This window comes from Psammomys obesus, unplaced genomic scaffold (genome assembly GCF_907164565.1).
Source record: "Psammomys obesus unplaced genomic scaffold, mPsaObe1.curated_primary_1811, whole genome shotgun sequence".
NCBI lineage: Eukaryota > Metazoa > Chordata > Mammalia > Rodentia > Muridae > Psammomys > Psammomys obesus.
Window position 1 is genome coordinate 51,038,871 of NW_026585895.1, and position 12,795 is coordinate 51,051,665.

General features: G+C 48.4%; 1 long non-coding RNA gene across 1 annotated transcript; it reads right to left on the bottom strand.

Annotated features, from left to right (window-relative positions):
• Positions 1-7,040: 7,040 nt before the first annotated feature.
• Positions 7,041-7,634, bottom strand: LOC129671178 (uncharacterized). The gene is made up of 3 exons (XR_008719321.1): positions 7,568-7,634; positions 7,204-7,247; positions 7,041-7,104 (listed from the first exon to the last, which is right to left on the bottom strand). It is a non-coding gene; the product is annotated as an uncharacterized LOC129671178 (long non-coding RNA).
• Between the last annotated feature and the right edge of the window lie 5,161 nt (positions 7,635-12,795).

A 12,795-nucleotide genomic window follows, 5' to 3' on the forward strand; every position in this document is an offset into this window, starting at 1 on the left:
GCTTCGGGCGGGTGTGTCATGTTGGTTATTCACCCCTTCTCCGGAGCAGAAGATGTAGTTAACCTCAGTTTAACCCGAATAGGACAGCACAGCTTCAGCTCGGAGCCCTCTGGATCCCAGCAGAGTGATGAGCAAGTCCACTGGGTGCGCAGCCTCAGCCAGTTTGCCATGAAGTCCAGGGAAGCTATACACAGTGATATCCACTTGCCCTGTGATCCTGTAGACAGGGGACACAGAACAGGGTTTGTTTTGGTCTCATAATATAGCCCGATTAGCCTCAAACTCCTGGTTTCAAGTGAGCCTCAACTGCCTTCCCTTTAACCCACTGAGGCAGGACCTCTCAACTGAACTCAGGGCTCACCAATAGCTGGCCTGTGTAGCCAGCTGCTTCCAGACACCTGTCTCTTGGCATTGTGAACACTGGAATTTCAGGCACGCTGCCATATCCACGGTGTGGTTCTGGGGTTCTGGGGATCCAGACTCTGGTCCTCACCTTTGCTGCTTTGGCAACAAGCTCTTTAATTGCTTGGACATTTCCCCAGTCCCTAGACTTTTTTGACTGATTGACCTGGAACTTTCCGTACAGACCGGACTGGCCTCCAACGCTGCCTGTTTCTTCCTTTCTCAAGTCCTGGGATGAAAGGCATATGCTGTCACAGCCAGGGGCCATTATGATGGCTCTGCAGGTGAAGGCCCCTGGCTGTGAAAACTCGATGAGCTGGGTTCAGTTCCTGGAACCCATGGTAGAGGGAGGACAAAGGCATTTCTCTACTACGCGTACATGCATGTGGCTCACTGTCACTCAAGCCATAAGTAGAAACAAGTCAAGAAAACTCTAGTTCTTTCTGTTACAAAGACCACAAGCAGGGGGACAGAGAGATAGCTCAGCGGTTAAAGTGCTGGCTGCTCTCCCGAGGGCCCACATTGGGTTTCAGCACTTCCATTGGGTGGTTCACAAACTCCTGTAACTCCTGCTGCAGCTGGTCTGAGCCGTCTTCTGGCCTCTGAGGGCATCTATACATATGTGTATGTACTCTCACGCACACAATTTAAAAAAAAAAAAATCATGAATAATTACAAAAAAAAAAAAAAAAAAAAAGGAAAGAAAAGGAACACCAGCAAATACATTAGCAGACTCATGCACCTTCCAAGTCTCATGTAGCCCAGGCTGGTCTTGAGCTCGTGCCTCAGTCTCCCAAGTGCCAGGTCAGTAGGTGCACCACCAGCCTGTTTTAATGTCTGTTTCCCGTCACCTGGAACTTCACCTGTGCAAGCCCAGGTCTCCTTTCTCTGACAGCTGCTCTTCCTTAGACCAGAACTTGGGGAAGGAGAGATGGCTCAGGGGTTAAGAGCACTGATGCTCTGTGGGAGACCCAAGTTTGGTTCCTAGCACCCACATAAGACAGCCCACAGCTACCTGTAATGCCGCTCCAGGGAGAGCTGATGCCTCTGGTCTCTGTGGGTGCCAGGACCCATGTGTACAAGACATGTACACACAAACACGCTCATAACTTTAAAATAAACTTTTAAAAACTTGGTGAATGAATGAACAAATGAATGAAGCAATAAATCTGAATAGCCCCTGGATACCTGTGGCTTCTTGTCTTCCTCAGCCCACTCTGTCTCAGGTCTCTGTAGCTCTAGGCTGTAGGCTCATTAAGATCCCTGTCGTGGCCACTGGGCCACCACATTGCTGCCATCTCAACAATGAGCTGACATTTACTAGTGTCTATGTAGTCATTAAGGCAGCCTGACGTGGCCACCACAGGCATCTTTTATAGATCAAGAAGTCAGGCCTGGTGAGATGAAGCCATCAGCACTGTCTCTACTCCGTGCTCACCAGTGTCTTCAGCCACAGGCAAAAAAGCAGTGTTAGTGTCTTTTCTCAATGTGACAAAAGGCCTGAGAAAAACAAACGTAAGAGGTGGCCACGGTGGCCACGGTGGTGCACTGTTGGCCTTCAAGCCCAGGCACTCCAGAGCTGAGGCCGGCTGAACTCAGAGCTTGAGGCTGTTCACAGTGAGACCTTGTCTCAAACAAACAGCTTAGGCAAAGGTTTGCTTCTGTTCACAGTTTGAGGGTGCAGGGTCATCATGGCCCAGGAGGTATCGGTGGTAGGACTGTGGGGTAGCTGATCATATGCTCGCGCTCATCTTCTGTCTTGGCTCCCCCCTGCCCAGAGCAAACGGGATGGAACTGCCCACATTCATAGTAGATCTTTCATTCCTCCGATGAATCTTTGCAGAAACACCCCTTTGGCCACAGGCCCGTTTCTATGATGTTCCTAAATCTAGCCAAGTTAACAAGATTAACCATTGCTTCAAAAAGGATGGCCCATACCAGTAATTCCAGCATTCAGGGGTCTCTGAGTTGTGTAGGTTTGAGTCCATTCTGGGCTACACAGGGAGGCAAGTCTCAAAAAACAGAGAAGCAGCCAGGTGGTAGTGGTGCACACCTTTAATCCCAGCACTTGGGAGGCAGAGGCAGGTGGATCAGTGTGAGTTTGAAGCCAGCCTGGTCTACAAAGTGAGTCCAGGACAGCCAAGTTTATACAGAAAAGCTCTGTCTCAGAGGAGGAGGAAGAAGAAGAGCAAACACATCCATATCCACCATGTCAGCACCCCACTTATCTGCAAGCCTCTGCTCAGCCTGACTGACTCCCACACACACTTCCATTTTAGCTGGAAGTTCAGGCCTTTTCCCAGGGATGGGCTGGGTGACAGGAGGGTAGCCATTAGTCATGCCTAAGGTCTGGTCTGGCAAGGATGGTGGCTGAGGAGGCTGTGGGGTGTGGAGGCTGAGAGACAAGCACCTCAGGTGGGTGGCCAGGGTGTGGCTAACCAACCCAGTGGTCCTCACCTGGAGCCTCCCAAGCACCCCTGGAATCTGCGGAGCAGGTTGTAGTGCCACTTCTGACCTCCTTTGTGTACTTTTTGTAGTCCTGGTAAATCAGAAAACTGAAGAGCCCAAGATGACAGAACCCGCCCAGCTCTTCCCTGGCAAACCAGCTGGGCAGGTTCGCTGATGCCAGGGGGTGGGAGGTGGAGCAGGTCAGCTCCAGGGACAAAGGCAGCCAAGCAACACCTGGGCCCCATAGGAGCATGGGGGCAGCTCACTCACATTTTTTCTGGGTTATGGAGAACTGAGATGGTGCTGGCTCTCGGGATCAGGCACTATTGGCTTTGGGGGTGGGTGGGTTCTCGGGAGGATTTGTCATTATTACTGGTGTTGACAACCAGGCACCAGGGAACATGCAGCAGAGGTGAATGATGCCATCAACACTTAGGGAGACAGCCTGGTGGCAAGGTCTGTATTCTCAGGTACTCAGAAGGCTGAGACAAGAAGATCATAAACTCAAGACCAGTGTGCATGGCCGAGTGACTTCAAGGCTTGTCCAATCTTCAACATAAAAGTGAAAGAGGGGTGGAGGCTTAGCCCAGTAGTAGAGCATTTGCTTGGCAGGCAAAAGGCCTTGGATTCAATACCTACTACCACAAAGGAATACTCACAGAGGCTGGCTTGGTGGTATAGGCCTGTAGGAGGCTGAGGCAGGAGGATCACACATTCAAGGCCAACCGGGGCTACAGGGTGAATTCAAGGCCAGCGTTGGCAATTTAGCAAGATGCTATGGCAAAGAGAAAATTAAAAAGAAGCCTGGAATGTATCTTAGCTTGCCTATCACAGGTAAAGCTGGGGCGATGGCTCAGTAGTAAAGTACTCTGCTATACAAGCTTGAGGACTGAGTTTGGATCTCCAGCTCCCGGGTAAAGGTCAGATGTGGCAGCATGCACCTGTGATGCCAGTGCTGAAGGGTGGTGACAGGTGGGCCACTAGAGCTTACTGGCCAGCCATCTTAGACTTTGACTCAAAAAAGAAGGTGGAATAGCCACTCTGAAGACTTTGATGTCAACCCCTGGCCTCAGCTGTTCCTGCATACACGACACATAATCATACACACACACACACACACACATGCACACACACACCAAAATAAATCCTCAAAAAAAAAATTATGGTGTGCGTGCAGGCTTGCCTGTGTGGGAGCATATATAGACAGGAGAAGTTGGCACCCTGGACCTGGGGTTATAGGCGGTTGTGAGCTACCATGTATGAGCTGGGAATCAAACTCAGTTCCTGTAAGAGCACCCAGAACAGCCAGTGCTCATAAGGACCTAACAAAGTCATGGATCCTTCCTTCTTCTGTGCCCTCTTCCCTTAGATGGGAACCAGGCATCTGGATGTGGTTCCAACATTTAGGAGATTGAGGCAGGAGGATGAGGAGCCAAGGCCATCCTGTGCTACATGAGAACCTGTCTCAAGATATATCATTTCAAAGAAAAGGTTTTGTTACATAGCCTTGGCTCTCTTGAAATATGCTTGTAGACCAGACTGGCCTAGAACTCACAAAGACCTGCCTACCTCTGCCTCCCAAGCACTGTGGTTAAAGGTGTGCGCCATACTGCACCATTAAAAAAACATTTATTTATTACATATACAATGTTCTGCCTGCATGTACACCTGTATGCCAGAAGAGGGCACCAGATCTCACTATAGATGGTTGTGAGCCACCATGTGGTGGCTGGGAATTGAACTCAGGACTTCTGCAGGAGCAGTCAGTGCTCCTAACCTCTGCGCCATCTCTCCAGCCCATACCACACCATTTTTAAGGCTGAGCTCTGCTGGAGAAGCAGCTCTGAAGTCAGACCTCTATGGATCAGATGTGCCTCATGCTCTGTGCCTCAGCTGGCTCGGGCTGGGAATGGGGTGTTTCACAGGACCTTAATCCATCGCTGGAGCCAATGAGATGTGTCGGGTGAGGTGCACAGGCTCGGCTGAGCCACAGACTTGTGTAAATGTTGGTTATTGCAGTTCTCAACCCTTGTCTCCTGAAACCTTCCACTGGTAACTTGCCCCTGGTGTCTGGCTGTCACCCTTTACCTCCTCTGCTGTTGCGTACCTGGAGGACCTTTCCTCAGCATGCCTCCAGGGACCAGGCTTGGAGGCTCCACCTCCTCCCCACTACTTGGCTTTGCCCTCTTCACACTGTCACTGGAGTGTACTCCTATGGTGAGAAAGTTTGGACAGGGTGAGATTTGATGATCCCACCCTATGCCACTCAGAAATAACCCCTTTTTGGTCATCTGGGATGAATGGAGATTATATTGTTTTGAGCACAGGTTCACGATGAAACATAAAATTTTAGTTTTTAAAGAACAGAAATTTTGGGAAGGTGGGACCGGGAGGGGAAGAGGGAGGGGCTTATGGGGGGCTATAAAGTATAATTAATAAAATTAAATTTAAAAAAGAAAAGAAAATTTAAACATTTATTTATTTGTTTATTTAATGTATATGAGGGCTCTATTTGCATGTACACCTGCACGCCAGAAGAGGACATCACATTGCATTATAGATGGTTGTGAGGCACCATGATGCTGCTGGGAACTGAGCTCAGGACCTCTGGAAGAGCAGCCAGTGCTCTTAACCACCGAGACATCTCTCTAGCTCCCATTAAAGAAATATTTAATTAAATAAAATATGGGTTTGTGTTCATGAGTGAAGTACTCAAGGAAGCCAGATTCTCTGGAGCTGGAGTTACCACTAGCTGAAGGATACTGGCGCTGGGAGCTGAACCCGGCCTCTCTGCAAGAGTAGCATATGTTCTTAACCACTGAGGCATCTTTCCAGCGCTTAGAGGGGTGCTGGGAATACAGGCTTTGAGCTGAACCCCAGCCCTACTATTAGCATTGGAGCTAGGTTCTCTGCAAGCAACCCAGGCTGGTCCTGAACTCTGGACTGAAGCAGTCCTCCCACATTGTCTTCCTTAGCACTTGCTGGGATAGTTTGTTTCTATTTTTGGGCAGTGCCTCGCTATGTAGGGAGGACAAACCTGGCCTTGAACTCAGGTTCTTTGCTGTGTCTTTCTCGCAGTTGGGATTGCCGCGTGTGCCTCATAGTGAGGCTCTCAGCTATTTTGAAGCAGTGGTCACACCAGATACGACGAGGTCTGTGTCGGTCAGCCTCTACTTTCCAACCACCTGGTTCCTTGCTGCTTTGTTACTGGTCTCTTGAGACTTCTGGGAAGAAAGCTGAAAGATCCAGCTCGTGGCTGGTAGGCTGGCAGGCCTGCACCGCTGTTGGGCACGTCTCTGAGTAGACGCTGCCCCCTTGAGGCTAATGCTTGTCATGGCACATGAGAAAACAACAGAACTGGACTTTCTCAGTGGCCTACGTTGACGCAAACATAGAGCCTAGTTAGGATGCAATTGGGTGACCTCTTATCTTATACCAAGGGTCTAAACGGGCGAGCCTGCTTGGCACCATTCCTACTCACTTTTCAACTAAACGGAATCCCTGTGTCGTGGGCCCAGAGAATCCTGTCTCTGGCTTCCGTACACACTGTCTCCACTGTTTGAGTTTCGGCATACAGACGGCAGTGTTTCTCCGCTGGGTGTCCCCTATGTTTCTAAAATCGATCAGTTCCTGCTCGAATACACTCTTGTAAACCCACGGCATCTCTTTTTCTATTTCGGCGCTGGGAACAGAATCCAGAGCCTTGTGCCCAATAGATAATGTAGGCACTAAAGCTGCATTGCCAGTCCCCTAACCCCCACCACATTTTTTGAGATAGGGTCTCATGTGTTTCATGGCCTTCATGTTGGAAGACGTGAGGCCCTCCCCCTTGATGCAGTTGTAGACTAGGAGAGACAACACCTCACTTGGAGAGGCTCTGTGAGCCTCAATGTCTAATCCCTCCAACCTCCTAACTTCCCCCTCAGCCTGCAGAATCTGCCTTCCTGCCTACCTCACAGCCACGCCTCACGGTTCTTATGCCACCATGGTTCAACCCCGCCCCTCCACAGCTGTCATCTCGCAATTCCACACCAGGATACAATCACTCGCCAGCATAGTCCAAATCCAAGTCTTCTCCAAGTATGACAAGAGCCTCTCATGAATTAGTCTCTTGAGAATCCCTGCCTCAGTTTCTACCAAACTTCCTTTCCCCCCTGCTACCTTCTTTCTGGACCCCGATCCTGTGGTACCTCAGACACAAGGCCATTCAGCTGTTGAGAAAGTTGTCGCAGACTCTCAGTTGATGAGAAAGTCCTAAGAAGGGAGAGATACGGTCAGGGGTGCAGATAGCTTGAGGGGGATGAGGTTCACAGGCAGAGGCCTGCCCTGACTTCCTCAGCAGGGAACACTTACTTGGTCTCCTCCATGAGGGTAGAGCAATTGCCAGCATCATGGCTCTGTATAGGTACAATAAAACAAAACAAAACAAAAAAAACAAAAAACAAAAACAAAAACAAAAAAAAAAAACAAAAAACATTCAGTAACATTATTAAAAAGTAACAGTATTCAGCTTCTGCTTATTATCACACAGGGACAGGCTGGACCAAGCTCATCTCAACACCCATCTCCCCAAGCCTCCCTCATCTTGGCCTCCCCATGCTAGGCTCCAGGAGCATTACCTGGACCAAGCTACCTGAAGAGAGAAGAGAGTTCAGGGAAGGTAGAGTCCTTTGGGAAGCAGACAGGAGGGCAGCAGGCAACAGGGAAAAGCACAAACCTGAGGTGATGCCATGCTGGCGAGATTGGCATCAGGGGAAGGAACAACACCGAGAAACATAGTGTCGTCATCAGCAGTTGGCGATGCAGGAGCAGTGTGGTCTGTGGGCGTCTGTCATGAACAGAGCAGTGGGGTTAGAAGACCATGCGGGAGACAGGCGCCTCACGGCCATGGACATGAAGTCATGGGGCAAGCAGGGCAGCACAGCAGCAGGCACAGGACGGTCGCGCATGCTGGGAGCCACCGAGGTAAAGACATGGCCTGCCCGGGCCTCAGGCCACTTAGTAGCTCAAAGCAGGGGTTGCAGGGTCTCCTTTCTGAATACCCAAGGACGTTGTTCCCTCTGGAGTTCTGAGCTGCGGTAGCCACAGCAGGGAGAAGGAAGTGCCCAAGTCCAGGAGCCAGAGAGCAAGCCTGCCCCTGACTGTGGCCTTGACTTTAGGTCCTGCTTCTGGGGTGGACTAGTTGTCATGGTCAACGTAACCATTCTCCCTCTTCCTCTTGCTTTCCTGCCTTCCCTCTTTGCAGACCCACACACTGGCTGTGTTTGCTGATTCAGAAACCACTGGATAAGGCAGAAAGCAATGGCTGCTCTTTGGTTTGCAGCATCCTGGAGACTGAATCTGATAGATAAGATCAGTGTTACAGCAGCTGGCCAAGCATGGATGTCAGCTGTGTTGAGGGGATGGAATTTAGGTTTGCAAGCCTGGCATCAAATGCTTTTCCCACTGAGCCATCTTGCTGGCCCAGGAAGCCATCCATTATTATCAGAGACACTTGAAAATCACAAGAAAGTCTCCAGCTGCAGAGAAGAAAAGAACCTGGGCTGAACAGTCTCTGAGGACACTAGAACAGACCAGGATTTGCCCAATGAGAAACTGAGGCCTCAGACCCTCTCCCTGTTGTCTCTTTAGGATAGCAAAAGTCTAATATGTAACTTGCAGATTCCCAGGCTGTCCCTCCCTTGCCCTCCTGACCTTCCCACCCCTGAGCTGACAGGCTGAGTCTCAGCACCTGAGCAGACCAGAACACCTGGCCAGGATCAGCTTTGATGACAGCAAAGGCATTCAGCTCTAGCTGAGCATCTTCATTTTGTCTCTCTCTTTGCTCGCCTCCCCAGACCCAACTCCAGCAGGATATGACCCTTGCTGGGACCCCCTCCTTTAGACAGGTAGAGGCCCATTTCCTTCGTCTGGCAGATGTCTCTTGAGGAATGAGAACCACGAAGGAAGTACTAACATCAGGTCCAGAGGTCATCTTAGTTCCACCTGGAGTCCTCACATCTGAATGCTTTCTATGAACTCAGCTGTGAGCTCACAATGCTGCTGTGAGCTCACAGCCCTCTGCTCCCCAGCCACAGACACCCACTTCTGTAATCTAGAGTCCTTTGAAAACCAACTTAACCAATCAAGCATTCGGGATGCCACCACAGGAGGCATCCTGGAGGGGGCACAGCTTCTCTCTGTGTTTATTTGTTGTTGTTGTTGTTGTTTTTTGAGATGGGCACATGTACACATGTGTTAGGAGACAGTTTTTTGGGTCTAGCCATCTCAGGAACAAGTTCCATCTTGCTGACAGGGTCAAAAATGAATTCATATTCCCAACTCCTATCCTGCTTCCCCAGGTGTTTCATGGTTGTCTGTTAATCAGTAAAGCATTTAAAGAGGGAAGCTGCCACCATCCATTATCTAAACTAAGGCACACAGGTTGTAAATGTGTTGCTTGTCTTCACTTAAAGCTTGCCCACTCCTTTGTTCCCCTATCATTCTAAAACTCCAGGCCAAACTCCAAGAGAGGACATGACTCAAAAAATTGAGTCATGAAAAAAACTCAAAAAACTGGGTCATGAAACCAGGTGACCTGGAAAGGCCCAGTCACCCATGTTCACTTCCCTTGCTCAAACCCTTGTGTCAAAATATGATTGGTCAATGCAACAGCCCACCGAGCTACTGTTACCATCCTTTAAAAATATACAATCTCGGGCTGGAGAGGTGGCTCAGAGGTTAAGAGCACTGGCTGTTCTTCCAAAGGTCCTGAGTTCAATTCTCAGCAACCACATGGTGGCTCACAACCATCTATAATGAGATCTGGGGCCCTCTTCTGGCCTGCAGGTGTACCTGCAGAACACTGTGTACATAATAAATAAATAAATACATCAAAATATATATATATATATATAATCTCCCTTCAGGATGCGGTTTAGATCCCAAACTAGCCACTTCCCTGCACATGCAAAAAATAAAGCTTGCGCTTTAAGCTCCTATCTCTGAAGTGAGTCTCCTTGGCTTCCACGTGAACCCAACAGTGTGCAGTGCATGTATATTTGTGTTTGTGTGTGTGGGTGTCACTATGCAGCCCCGATGGCTGGCCTGGAGTTTACCATGTACACACGGTTTGAACTCACAAAGGTCTGCCTGCCTCTGCTCCTGAATGCAGGATTAAAGAAGAGCACCACCACATCAGGGTTTAAGATTTATTTATTTATTTATTTATTTGTGTGTGTGTGTGTGTGTGTGAGAGAGAGAGAGAGAGAGAGAGAGAGAACCCTAGTGTGTTAGTTCCAGGACAGCCTGCAGGAATCCCTTTTCTCCCTCTAGTTTGTGGGTCCTGGAGATGAAACTCAGATTGTCAAGCCTCCTGACTTGCAGAGCCATCTTGCCGGTCTTTAAGAAAGACCACTGCGGGTTATAGGGTCATAATATTCTGGGTCAGCAAGGGTTTACCTTTGTTTTTTTTTTTTTTTTTAATGTAGGGTATGTGTGTGTGTGTGTATGTGTATGTGTGTGTGTACACTCTGTAGACCAGGCTGACCTTGAACTAACAGAGTCAACTGCCTCTGCTCCCAAGTGCTGAGATTAAAGGTATGAGCTACTGCTGCCTAGCCTGTTTTAGTTTTTAAGACAGAGTCTTGCTATGTAGCCCTAACTAGCCTGGAACTTGCTCTGTAGCTCAGGCTGCCCTCAAACTAATAGAGCTCCAGCTGCTTCTGCCTCCTGAGTGCTGGGATTAAAGGTGTGTGCCCTCACACACCTGGCTGGTTTTCTATCTTTTCTTTCTTTCTTTCCTTCCTTCCTTTCTTTTTAGTCAGGATCTCATGTAGCCCAAGCTGATAAATTTGCAATGTAGACAATAATGACCTTGAACTTCTGATCCTGTGCTCCCTCCTATAGAGTGCTAGGAAGACATGTATGTGCTGGGATCACAGAACTCTACCTGCCTCTGCCTCTGGAGGATTAAAGGCATGAAGCAGCAAGTCCAGCTTTCCTTTTGAATTTATATGCACTTCATTTTTACACAACCACATCAGATATTTTTAACAAAAACAACCCCACAGCATTTATTATCCAGTGATAAGGGGTACGAAAACAATACAAATAAATGTCTCAGACTGTTCTCAGAGCAAAGGATGTCTTTAAAAACCTGAATTACCATCTCAACATCTCCCGTGCTTGACCATTTCTAGTTGGACACACTTTGGAGCAGAGTAATATTATCTCCTTTTAGCATGATCTGACTCAGCTGTTCTCTTGACTTTGTTTTACAATGACTCTCTTCTGTATCATCTAATAGGAGGTTTGTGTTCTCATCCAAGCCAATATTACAACCCTTATCTGCATATTCACTTGCTCATACAGCCATACCTGAATTCCAGATCTATCTTGCAAGTGTCTGAAGATGAGGTTGATGGCTGCACCATCACCTTCTGGCCCCGGCTAAGGTACACCATGGTGGAAGTCACAAAGACCACATGAGTAGGAAGGCCACCTGGGAAAGCAACTTCTGGAAGTTAGACCAACATTTTTTTTTTTTTCTTAAGAATAAGTACCTCCATTCTGAATTGGTCAAATAAAGCAAAGTGCTGATGGTTGGCATCAGTCTCCTGTCCCCTTACCCCCCGAAACAGGGTTTCTCTGTGTAGCCCTGGCTGTCCTGGAACTTACTCTTGAAAGATCCCCGGAGGGTATCTTCTGTCAGAGAGACCCCCTCCCAAGGAACAACGAGTCCATTCGGATGCAAACAGCAAGAGGCTTTTATTTTGATACACGGGTACCCGGGGCGAAAAGTCATTCGGGAGACTTCCGCGCCCCCCAGGTAGGAAGCTGGAGTTTTTATAGGGTTTTAGAACAGAAGCACTGGTACAGAAGCGAGAAGCATGGTTACAGGGGGCTGATTGGTACGTTTACATGAGACCACGATTTGCGTCAAAGTTTGGCAGGGGCACCAAGATTCCAGGAACTGGGTGGTCAAGGGGGGTAGGATGACCCCTTGATGTGGCCCGCCACCTGTTATTTTGTTTTTCCCTATCTTAGCTGAAACAGTCTCACAGATATCTATGAGAGTGATTTAACACAAACTGTTTTTAGTATGACTGGGGCAGCCTGACCACAGATATCCCAAGTGGGTGACACAGCTAGGATTTCTCAGTAATTTTCCAGTTTCTCATCTGGCCTTCAGAGTTTTACAAAACAGTGGTGTCCCACAAAATGGAGTTAGCTATGTTTAACTTAGTGTGAGGCTGGGGTCTTTCACTCTGTAGACCAGGTCTGCCTGGAACGAACTCTGAGTGCTGAGATTAAAGGCATGTGCTACCACTACTCCCCTGTAGGCCCATTTATTTTAAGTCCTGGTGTGTGGATGAGAGTTAGCAGTCAGCCATGATGACAGGCAATGGAGACAGTAATGGCATTCCTTTTCTCCACCACCCTTCAGGAAAATCATCTCAGGGTCCAGCCACACTCACAGTAGAGCATTCATGGTTTCGCCAATTTAAATAAAAAAAAGATTTATTTATTATGTAGATGAGTGCTCTATCCAAATGTACACCTGCATGCCATAAGAGGTTATCAGATTCCAGTATAGATGGTTATGAGCCACCATGTGGTTGCTGGGAATTGAACTCAGGACCTCTGGAAGAGGAGACAGTGCTCGTAACTGCTGAGCCATCTCTCCAGCCCTTAAAGTTTGTTTTTAAATTATCATTATTATTATTATTTTAGAGAGGGAAGTGGAGAGATGGCTCATGGATTAAGAATTCTGGCTGTTTTTGCAGAGGGCTAAAGATCAGGTCCTAGCACCCACATTTAGGTGGCTCACAACTTGTCCATAAATTGGTCTCCAGGGGATCAGATGCCCTCTTCTAATCTCCAAGGGCACTTGCATTCAGAAGGGCAAATATACATTCACACACACACACACACACACACACACACACACACACACACACACAC